A 12,575-nucleotide genomic window follows, 5' to 3' on the forward strand; every position below is an offset into this window, starting at 1 on the left:
CAACTAGAAGAAAAAACACCCAGTGATGGAGGTCATCTTGACCCTAGGACGGCACGTGAGTATTGGAGCGGTATTTGGACTGAGGCGGTTACCCACGAGGACAGTGCATACTGGATAGACGAAGCTCAGGAGAAGATCCCTAACACCAGGATGGAAGACATAGAAGTTTCTGAGGCGGACATTGTGGAGGTCCTAAGAGGCTCCAATAACTGGTCCTCCCCTGGAGAGGATAAGATCCACAATTATTGGTGGAAGTACCTCACGAGTACCCACGACTTGCTGGCGCGGCTCTTTCGAAGGGCTTTGCAAGATCCTTCCAGTATCCCTGAGTACTTCACAGCAGGTATTACGTACCTTATACCAAAGGGGGGCAATAAAACTGACCCCGAAAACTACCGACCTATAACATGCCTTCCGTCTATCTACAAACTGTTCACTGGGGTAATAAGTAAACACATAGGTAAATACCTAGGGGAAAACAACTTGATGGCGGCTGAGCAAAGGGGATGCCGAAGAGGCGCAAGATCATCAAAGGAACTGCTGGTTGTCGATTACATCCTGACAAAACAAGCTAGAAGGAAGCTCAGAAATATTTCTGTTGCCTGGATTGATTACCGCAAGGCTTTTGACACGGTTCCTCATTCCTGGCTGATCAAGGTTTTGAGGATGCATGGCATTGCCGATCAAGTAACCGACACCCTCATGCACCTCATGAAAACATGGAGGACGCGCCTGAAGGTTAAAGTTGGGGATCGAATAGAGGAGTCGGGACAAGTTCTCATCAACCGAGGAATATTTCAGGGCGACACCCTGAGCCCGCTGTGGTTCTGCCTCGCACTCAACCCCCTGAGTATACTTCTCAAAAATACGAATTACGGCTATGTGATAGACAAACAAAAGAACGTGCGAATTAGTCACCATTTATATATGGACGACTTGAAACTATACGCAGCCAACTTTGACCAGCTGAAGAGACAATTGGAGATTGTATCGGCTTTCAGTCAATCTGTTAAAATGCAGATGGGGATGAATAAGAGTGCGACACTGGAAGTGAAAAGAGGAAAAATAATAAATGCTGATGAGCCAATTAAGTTGATGAACAACGAAAAAATACCCACACTTTCGGCGCAGGAGACTTATAAATATCTTGGAGTAAAGCAAGCGCTGGACATTAAGACTTCGGAAATGAAAAAACAATTTAAAGAGAGATTGCTGAGCAGAATGACCTTGCTTCTTAAATCAAAACTGAATGCGGGATCCCTATTCAGGGCCATCAACATGTGGGCGATACCTAGTATTACGTACTCGTTTGGGATCTTGACGTGGTCGCCTACTGATCTCCGAGAAATCGATAGGAGTGTAAGAACTATGCTGACCAAATATGGAATGCATCATCCGCACTCGTCCACAACACGATTGTATCTTCCGCGGCACCTAGGTGGAAGAGGTTTGATAAGTTTGGAGATCGCACATGAGAGAGAAGTTGATGCCTTGAGAACATATATTCTAAAGAAGAGCACAATTTTTTTCATCGCGCTGCGAGAAGCTGACGATGGCCTCTCGGCGCTGCGGCTATCGGAAACCGAACATCGAAGGCAGGAACACTCAGCCGAAGAAATGATGGAGGAATGGAAAAGTAAAGCACTGCATGGTAGATACCCGGGTAACCTGGAAAAAAAAGAAGTAAATAAGATGGAGTCCTTGACTTACCTTCGTGCAGGGTACCTCTTCCCAGAAACTGAAGGGCGACTGCTTGCCATACAGGACCAGGTGGTTCCGACCCGCATGTACTTGAGGCATATAGCGAAGATTGATATCCCTTCTGACCGATGCAGAAGATGTTTGGTGGGGGCTGAGACTATCCAGCACATAACATCAGCATGCCCCATTATGGCACCAACGGAATACCTGGAAAGACACAACTCAATGGCACGAATTTACCATCAACAGATAGCCCTCAATCTGGGCCTACTGAAACGTGAAGTCGAACAACATCTATACATACCTAAAAGCCTGCTGCAGAATGATAGACACAAGCTATACTGGGATGTCACGATGGTCACTGAGAGAGGGGTCGCTCACAACCGACCGGATGTAGTCATCTTTGATAAAACGCGCGCATCTTGTCTCCTGCTCGACTTCACCATACCGGCAGATGAGAATCTCTCCAAGGCCTATACGGAGAAAATAACTAAATACGCAGATCTGGCCTTCCAGCTGAGAGAGCTTCATAAGTTGGAGTCTATAAGTGTGATGCCTCTTGTTATGAGCGTTAGCGGTCTGGTGGAACAGCACCTGGTTGGAAACACAGAGAAGCTAGGGCTAAACCGAGCCATAATATCCGCTGCCCAGAAGCAGGTCATACTGGGCACTGTTCGTACGGTGAGAAAATTCTTACAAGGTCCGTCGTAGGACTCCACCTTGGCGCTGAAGCTCCCGGAGGATGTTCCGAACTAACCCGTCATTAGATGGTGGTAAAAAAAAAAAAAAAAAAAAAAAAAAAAAAAAAAAAAAAAAATATATATATATATATATATATTTATATATTAATCTGAGTTGTTTTTTAACAGTCTTTCGTTATTGTCAGTCTAATTTCCCTTAATATATATATATATATATATATAATACCCAATCTTTAGAACTTGATAACTTGATTTGAACCTCATTAGCATAGCACAGAAAGAAGTGATCCTGTGGACAGCTAGGATTGTGAGAATGTTCCTGACAACGACCTAAGAGAATTTTGGTCAGATATGACCCGGTTCCTCTTAGTAACCAGAACCCTAGATGGTGGAGAAAAAAAAAAAATATATATATATATATATATATATATATATATATATATATATATATATATATATATATATATATATATATATATATATATATATATATATATAAACAAACGAACAGATGGCGCATCCACCACAAAGAGGAGACCTTGCTGATGAAGGAGGTTCGGAAGCAGTCGTTGTATCGATGGAACCTCAAATAAGATATGCCTCCCTACCTTTTGTGCCCAAACTCACTCATAAGCTCTCAAACATTTTGTCAATCAACCCTGACATAAAGATTGCAAAATATAATGTTGCAACGACTTGCACGCCCATGCTTAACATCTTATTGTTGCAACGCCGCTGATTTTCGCGAACTACATCTTTACGTTGACACAAATTAACTCTGTGTCTCGCGCCTCTGTGATCTTTCATTTGTCTGCGCATTGGAAATCTCTCGAAGGTTCTTTCTTTTCCGCTTTTTCCCTCAAGGAAGAAGGTTATCTGTCGAAATATCGTATCGGAACTCATCCATTGATTATTCTGAAATTAATGAATTTTAAGTTGGCGAGGTTAACAATATTGTCTCGGTAAGTTCATAATTCCTTTAATTTAAACAGGGATCTCACTAGGAATATTTGATCAGGTAAATTTGCTGGTTCTAGATTTATTGCTTGCCTTCATTTTGTTTTACAGCACATGTTCTTGTACTGCTTTTCATTTCCCCAGAGCAGGATTCCTTCTCAGGTTTATTTAATAATTATATTATTTTGTTCATGAAAATCTTTGTTTTCTCATGAAGAGTTGAGAAGGAGTTCTGTTAAATTTTTCTGCACATTTTCATTCTTGTTTATTTCGCATAGCTTTTTGGTCCGGAGCTCAAATTTTTGGACGGGAGCTCAAATTTTTGGACTGGAGCTCCAATTTCTGTACCGGAGCTGGGTGCTTATGTGTTTGACAAGAATTTGGAATGCAACTTTGGCTTGAAGCACAGCATTTGAACGGAGCTTGAGGCTTAATAGAATTTGGACTGAAATACAGGTGTCTGACTGTGAAAGTACGATTTTGGTTTAAAGCAGAATCATCAACCTTGGGCTGAAATTCAACTCTAGGCTGCACATTATCGAATACTACAGGAAACCCACGTCCAACAGGGACAGATCTGTTGCTTGAACTCACTTAAGCTAAGTAGATCTAAGTTGTGAAATTTTGAGAGACTGTAAACTTTAAATTCCTGTCATTACGAGTGATTTTCAGATTGTACATTGTAATTATTTTAAATAATATATTGTGAAAAACCTGACTGGGAATTTTGTTGCTGGGGTAATCAAGCCCCCCTTGAGAAATTAGAAGTAGGGTTTCATGCTCGAACGCCCTTCAGGGCAATTGTCAAGTTACAATGTCTTCCCAAACAGATTACTTTTCTCAAATCTTAAGGACTCCATTCCGCTCATGTATAAGAGTAACGTTGTTTATGCCATTGATTGTGGAGATTGCAATGGTACCTATGTCGGTCAGACAACTAAGATTCTCAAGAATCGGATAGCCCTTCACAAGAGTGATACACGGTTGCACCCTGAGATATGTGCTCTAGCGTTGCATGCGTACAGATTGAATCATTGTTTCAATTTTGATGATGCAAGGGTCTTGACTACCGTCACCAACTACGAAAAAAGAATTTTCATAGAAATGTGCCATATAAACAACTGCGATAATAGTGTGAATAAGAAGACAGATGTCGGCAACCTCAGCAGAATTTACAGTTATCTCCTTGAATTGGACAGAGTCAGCTCAAGTCCAAATCTTGTACGTACAGAGGACGTTCCAGTCACCTGACACCTTGGTTCGTTCGAGGGTTGGATTGATTCTTGTTTGTTTTTTGGACGTTTTTTCAATGTTTTTCATTGTTTGACGTGATTGTTATTAGTAATGTCAACAGGAAGTTGTCCACTCATTCATTTCTGTATTGTTGGAGGAGAGAAAAGAAAGTTTTTTCTGTGGTTGATGACTAACCTAACCAGCTTTTTATGGTTCAGGTGTCAAATAATATGTAATTGCGTCGTTGGTCTGGGAAAGAAAAAAAAAGAAATTTATAGAAAAAAGATTGTTGAAAAATTGTATAATTCCCTCACTGTGGACCTAAAAATTGTAACCCGTGATTGCTTCATTCTCAAAAATAAGTTTTTATATTCTTGATGGTCAACACAGACCGTGCACTGACATGTAATCCCTCTATTTCCAACTAAGATGTATCAGAGGGTGTTTTCCCTGTCTTTTATTCGAATTTGTTAACTAAATTTCGTGTGTATGTTTCAGTGTCCTGAAGAAGGTTCAAATCTAGAACCGAAATATAGACAATTGATCATCAAACAGTTGTTTTGATTCACACCAAGGTCCCCAATATATATATATATATGATCTCCTACTCATTGCTCCAGCTAACGAAATCACCAACATCAAAACCACATGAAGGGTCGCGGGGAAGAACGATCAATGTCAATTTTGTGACAAAATGAGATTGTCATGCCATCTAGTAGCTTGTTCCAGTACCAATCGCAACGTGAATCGAAACCGGGAAAAAAGATCATACTATTGGAGAAAATGAAGGAAGAAAAAACCCTGCGACGGCAAAGAAAGATCATTGTCCGCGCGGTGACTGGGAAAAGGGATCAACGTCAAAGTTTAAAGTCCACTCTGTTCCTTTCCACCGCGGTCATTTCATTGTTTTGTTTCGTGCTGATAAACATTTTTGTTGCGTAGTTCCTCAATAAACGTTATTTTGCATACGAAATGGATGATTTTAGTGAAGTTGAGTGTAGTGACAGTAGTGAGGGTAGGGTCGTGAATACTGCTGGTACTAAAAAACGAAAAATTACCGGAAGAATGAGTGAGGTGATGAAAAAAATTAAAGCTTGTTCCTACGAAATGGGTGACGACTGCCGATGTAAGAGGTACAAGTGTTTTGAATCTGTTTCCCTGGAAGAAAGAAAACGAATCTTGAAGGATTTTAATAATTTATGTGATTACAACCGTCAAAATGAATATTTAGGGGGTTTGATAACGATTGTCCCTGTCAAGCAACGGAGAAATACCAAAGACGACGATGAGGCAAACTTTCATACTGCCTCCTACACCTATCGTGTTCGATGTTACGTTGAAGGTAAGCTGCAAGATGTTCACGTTTGCTACAAAGCATTTTTAGCTATACACGGCATCTCTAACCGACGTGTACAAACATTGAAACGGAAATTGACTTTTTCTGGTGTTGTTGGTGACGATAAAAGTGGCAAACATGATAACCGACCTCATAAATTGAGTGTCGAAACCAAAACTAAAGTTTTTGACTACATAAAGGCTTTAAAAGGACGAAAATCCCACTACTCACCTAAAGACAGTTCAAAAGTATACCTTCCTGAAGAATTGAACATTAAAAAACTACACAGAATGTATATGAGCGAGAATCCTGATAACCTTGTTGGTTATACAACATTTCGTGAAATTTTTGAGCAAAATTTCAACATATCGTTTGGCTACCCTCGCAAAGACACGTGTAGCACATGCGACCTACAGAAGTCAGAAATAAGCCTCCTTGAACGCCAAATTGCCACTTGCACTGAAATTGAAACAATCATGAGACTGAAGAAATCTCTAAAAAAGAAAACTGTTGAGCACGATCTGCACAAACTAAAAGGTGATAAGTTCTACGAATTAAAAAAAAAATACAGAAAAAAGGCCAAGAGGATGGACGATCTTGAATGTATAGTCATGGATTATCAACGAAATCTACCCACTCCCAACATTACAACGAATGATGTTTACTATCGTCGCCAGCTGAATTTTATATCATTCAATGTGCATGTGCTATCCGATTCATCTTCGATATTCTACACTTACGATGAAACGGTTGCACGAAAAGGAGCTGATGATGTGTGCTCCATGCTTGAACATTTTTTTTTTAATATTCTTGACCCAGAGGTAAAAAAATTGGTCGTCTTCTGTGACTCTTGTGCAGGTCAAAATAAAAATTATACAATAATACGGTTTTTACATTACATGGTTTCCACCAAAAAACGCTTTGATTCGATAAAAGTTATATTTCCAATTCGAGGTCACTCTTACATGGAGTGCGATAGAGATATGGGGAAAATTAATGCCAAGTCGTACACTGAGATACCTGATGACTGGAGGAAAGTCTTCGAAGAGAGCCAACGAAACCCCTCACCTTTTACTGTGATTGACTGTGGCAAGACTGTTGAGTTCAAGACCTGGACTAAGTTTCTAGCTGGTAGATATCCAACGAAATGTCCTGTTGCAACAAGACCAATCCGAGTCATGATGATCGATAGCAACAAACCTCGATTTTTACATCATAAATCGACGTACAGTGGTGCCTTCAACTCTGCTGTTATTACACTAACTACGAAACAGATAAAGACCAAAAGGAACCAAGATGCCACTCTTGACCCTGCATATAGTGGCCCTCTTACTATAAAAAAAGCAAAACTTGAGGACCTAAAGCACCTTAAGCAATTTTTGATTAACCCATTAGCTCATAATTTTTATGAAGCACTTGCTACTGATGAGAACGACAGTGGAGAAGCCGAAGTGGAGTACCTTGACGATCCTCCAATAGACGATACTGAACATTGACATTGAATAAGAGCAGCCGTAGCAGGAAATACCGATGTAGAGGAGCAGCTGTGACGGGAAATACCGATCAAGGTCAAGGACTTTTCTAGGTTTACATTTTTTTTCTTAGTGAACCAACATACTTTTTAATTATTTATCTTTGTAACCTTGAATACAGATAATTGAAGAACATTATGGTTTTTTCCTAACTCAAAAACTTTACCCGACGTCATTTTATAGGTATTTAAACTTAAAAATTGAAATTCCCAACAATTGAAAAAATTGATATTGATCGTTTTTCCCCGCGACCCTTCACATGCAATACTTTTAATGAACACATCCAGTTCACTGTAGAGGAAGAAGATGAAAACCACTCAGTTCCATTTTTGGACACAAAGGTCTGCCGAATAAACAACACCATAAAATTAGACTGGTATAGGAAAGACATAACATCAGACAAATTTATCCAATACTTATCAGATCACCCAATCAAGACGAAAATAAATACTATAAAAGGAATGATAACAAGGATAGATAGATCCCGATTTCAGGCAGGTAAATAGTAATAGGCTTTTCAAAATATTTGTGGAACATGGTTATCCAAGGAGTATGCTCAGAAAACTACTTTTTGAGTCGACCACAAGTAGAATGAATGATGTTGAAGAAGTCAGTGTACCATCACAAAACAATGATACAGATGAGATAAAATATGGAAGTATAATGAACATAAAAACCCTCTCTGGGAGAATCAAGAACTGTTTTAAGGAGGAAGATCTGAAAATAGCCACATATAATTCCAAAACCTTGTTCACCCTTTATTCGAGATTAAAGGACACCACACCAAAACACTTTCAATCTGGCATTGTGTATGAGATAAGTTGCAAGAATTGTCAAGACGTCTATATTGGGCAGACATCACAATGGCTCAAGAGCATAGGAGTACATAGGAGTGATATCAAGAAAAACAACACAAGATGTGCCTTCACAAAACACGCTCATGAAGAAAGACATGAAATAGATCTGGAGAATGTAAGAATTTTAGAAAAAAGCTCAAAATATAACAAACGATTAATTTAAGAGATGATTCACATAAAAAAACAACAACAATACCGTAAACAAAAAATCTGATGTCCAAAATCTGAGTAACATATACACCTATCTAATGTCCCTTGCCAAGTAACCTGAAGAAGAAGAACGATGACTCTGTGATCGCAGGAGGTCTGTCGTGTTGGTTTGTCATTGCATGTCATTTTAATCTAAAATCGTTTCTTCCATGATGAACGCTCCAGAAAAAGGAAAAAGAGTCAATAATATAATCAATTGTCATTCTATTTCAATATCCGATAACTTCAATCTATATACCTATATATATATATGTATATATAAACTTCTCAATGCCTAAAACAACGTTTCTCTAGCCATAGAGGTGATATCAGGTCCCTTTCCGATAATTGTGCTTGCAACTTGTACACAGCCACTAAAAGTGTAAGGTTCGAATAACGTAGTTTTTGATACTTTCAATGTTTCCCAACTATAAGTTTTACCGCAGCATCTTTCAGCCCTTATGTTTGTGTAATTGTATCTTTTTATGATGAATTTTTTAGCGTCCCGATGAAGAGGCCAAAAATAGCCTCGAAATATAGACGTTTTTAACAATGCGTCGGCTTAGTTCGCAAACTGCGTAACTCCACATTTGGGTTAAAATAAGATTTTTATATCATTTGATTGATATGAATAGAGCGTATGTGCTGGAATAGTTTCTTTCTCCGAAATCCTACTGCTTCATTCGGTATCCGCGAATCAGATAACCTCGTAATTCCACCCCAACAAATTCTGCAACAGCAAAGTGCGTATATCCAGATATCCACTTGTTGTTGCATACATCGCACATGTGCTAACGGATTTGTATGAATATTTGAGGTATTTTGAGTGATTCCTGTATTATAAATATTGTTAGTACGTAAGTAATATATTTAGTGTTCCGAAATATCATTTTCATGAATGAATTATTCATTCTTTGAATTATGCTCAAATCAATCATTTCCATGAGTATTGGAGATACGCGGTATTCCAATATACAGTTCAGTAGTAAACACATGCAGAGATTGGGAGATACGCACTTTTCCATATACATTTCTTTTACAGAATAATTATGTCTCGCCGGGTGGATAAAATATTTGAGGCATTGAGGAATGCCGAAAATAGTATCCAAGAATGTATGGATAATGAAAGTGATGATCCAGCTACAGTTATACAAGAGGCTGAAATAATATTTGCAGACGTGGAAGGTAAATTTTGCTACTGTTTAGTGTGTAAGTTTTTGAAACGTTTCACATTATTCAAGGATATTTGGAGAACGACTTTCAAGAACTACTCTCTGAAACAACTGTCCATCCCTCTACATCTGCCATCTCCAAAGAACCTCCAATTTTTAATGAACTCGATAACAGGAATGCTCGTGATGGAAACATGGAGACTAACGATGAAGATAGCAATACATTCGAAGTCAGAAATGAAGAAGCATGTTATGAAAGTACAGTTAATTCAGGAGAAAGCAGCAATGATTCGGATTTTCAGCTTAATTCGGAAGATTCTGATAGTTCTGAATCGCCTGAAAATATTCCGAATATACTGAGTGATATAACAAATGAGAATGAAACTCAGGATATATGTATAAAAAAACGGTCTTCAAAACACGAAGTAGATAAGAACACCTGGGATAAAAATAAAAACAGTTTGAATGGAGAAAAAGGAAAATCCTATAAAGGAAAGAAAAAGGAGAATGGAAAATGGAGATACGACTTAATGAAAGAACCTAGATCAATGAAGGGGAGTTGCAACTGTAAGTTGAGTCCGAATGGAAAATCTGCCCTAATGTGCTCTAAAATTACCGAAACTGAAAGAAGAAAAATATTTGAAGACTTCTGGAAACGCACATGGTCAGAAAAAAAGATGTTCGTGAGAAACCATGTATGTGTTCAAGGAAAATCCAGAAAACGGAGTCTGAATGAAGTGTCGAGAAGAACGTTTTCAAACACATTCTTCTTAGGATCCCCCAGAATGAGAGTTTCTAGAACGATGTTTCTAAATATCCTTGGCGTAAAAGAATGGGTTGTGAAGAAATGGGCCAAGGACGGTATCAAAGAACCTATACGACAGCAACAGAAAGCTGAAAACGACCTCGAACAGATTCAAATATTCTTCGATTCTTTGCCTAAAATGGAGTCTCATCATTGTAGAGCTTCAACCTCGAAGCTCTATCTTGAACCAATCTGGACTAATAAGAGTCAGTTGTACCGATTCTACAAATCTGATTTCTGCAAGAATCAGAACCAAAAAGCCATATCGATACCGACTTTTCACAAAGGATTCGACAGAAATAAACTATCTTTATATAGACCAAAGAAAGATCTTTGTGATATATGTGTGTCATTTCAAACAGGGAATATCTCAGAGAATAAATATAATGAACACATCAAATCAAGAGACGAGGCAAGAGCCAAGAAAAGTAATGACAAATCATCACAGAATGATGTTTTCACCATGGATCTACAATCAGTTCTGCTGTGTCCAAAGTCAACTGTTTCTGCACTCTATTACAAAACCAAAATTATTTTTCATAACTTCACAGTTAATGATATTGAACGCCAAAAAGGATTTTGCTACTTATGGAACGAGTCTAAAGGTGGGTTAACAAGTAATGAGTTCACCAGTATTATCATTCATTTTCTAAAGAATCACATTGAAATGTTCAATTTAAAAGAAATAAATCCCGAAGGAATCCAAATCATATTGTGGAGTGACGGTTGCGGATAACAAAATTGGAACTCTACCCTAGCAAATGGCCTATTGAACTTTTCCTTAGAGACTGGTATAACTGTAATCCAAAAGTATTTACAAAAAGGACACACACAGATGGAAGTCGATAGTATGCATTCAGTAATTGAGCGACAAATTCGAAACAAAAAGATTAATATTCCTGCAGACTACGTAAATATTTGCAAAACTGCTTGTCATAAAAGTCCTTATCATGTTGAATATCTCACTCATGAGTTCTTCAAAAAATATGATAACTTGAAGGCAGTAAAATCTATAAGACCTGGTAAAGCTGCTGCCGGTGCACCTGTAGTCACTGACCTTAAGGCACTGAAATATTGCAAAAATGGTATATTTTTCAAACTAAGTCATACTGAAGGTTGGCAATCATTACCCATTCGACTGAATATTAAAAATATCGCGCCAATTAATTCCCGTGACTTGCCCCGACTTCATACAACAAGGCTAAAAATACAAGCAGAAAAATTCGAACACCTACAGATGCTGAAAAATGTCTTAGAACGTGATTATCACGATTTCTTTGATAATATACCCCATTTTTGAATAATAAATGTTGAAAAATTTGTCGTACGCAACTGAGATTTCATTCGAATAAAATATTTTCCCCTATTGCGTTCAGTTCAATTGGACCTGAAGAAAAACCTGTATCTCCAAATTGTTGATAAAATTTGATCGAGAAAAATGCTTAACTTCCTTTTTTCGTTTGTTATTATCCAATATTGAAAATTTTGAAGAGTACTCTGGTAATTAAATGTTCTTTTGATGATAACTAGGTAGGCAGTATGAAATTATTTACATAGAACTGGTAGCAAATGAAAAAATTGGTTTTTCACGTTTCCTGACAAGTAATAGGATTTGGAGTTACGCATTCTGAGAATTAAGCCGACGATATTTTATTTTTCCAAAGGAGTAATATTTTTTGTTGATAAGAAGAAGACTTCTGTTGATTTCATGTTTTCTACTTCATTACTGAATAAAAATTTCCTTTTACCCGCAGTTTTGATCGTTCACACGATACTACCCCATAGTGTCTGAAGGTACCCCTGTTACTGTGAGTACCCATTTCTGGGGTAGATTCGTACAAATTTCAGATTAAGTTTAATACATTATTGTGCATTACATATCGAATAAAATCCGCAGAAATTTTTTTTATATCAATTTCAGATATATACATAATATATATATATATATATATATATATATATATATATATATATATATATATATATATATATATATATATATATATATATTACGAAAATAACCGGGATATTTTGAATAATCATGACATCGTCAAGGAAACCACGTGCAAAATCGAGTTCCTCTTCGAGTTCT

This window comes from Coccinella septempunctata, chromosome 9 (genome assembly GCF_907165205.1).
Source record: "Coccinella septempunctata chromosome 9, icCocSept1.1, whole genome shotgun sequence".
NCBI classification, from domain to species: Eukaryota; Metazoa; Arthropoda; class Insecta; order Coleoptera; family Coccinellidae; genus Coccinella; species Coccinella septempunctata.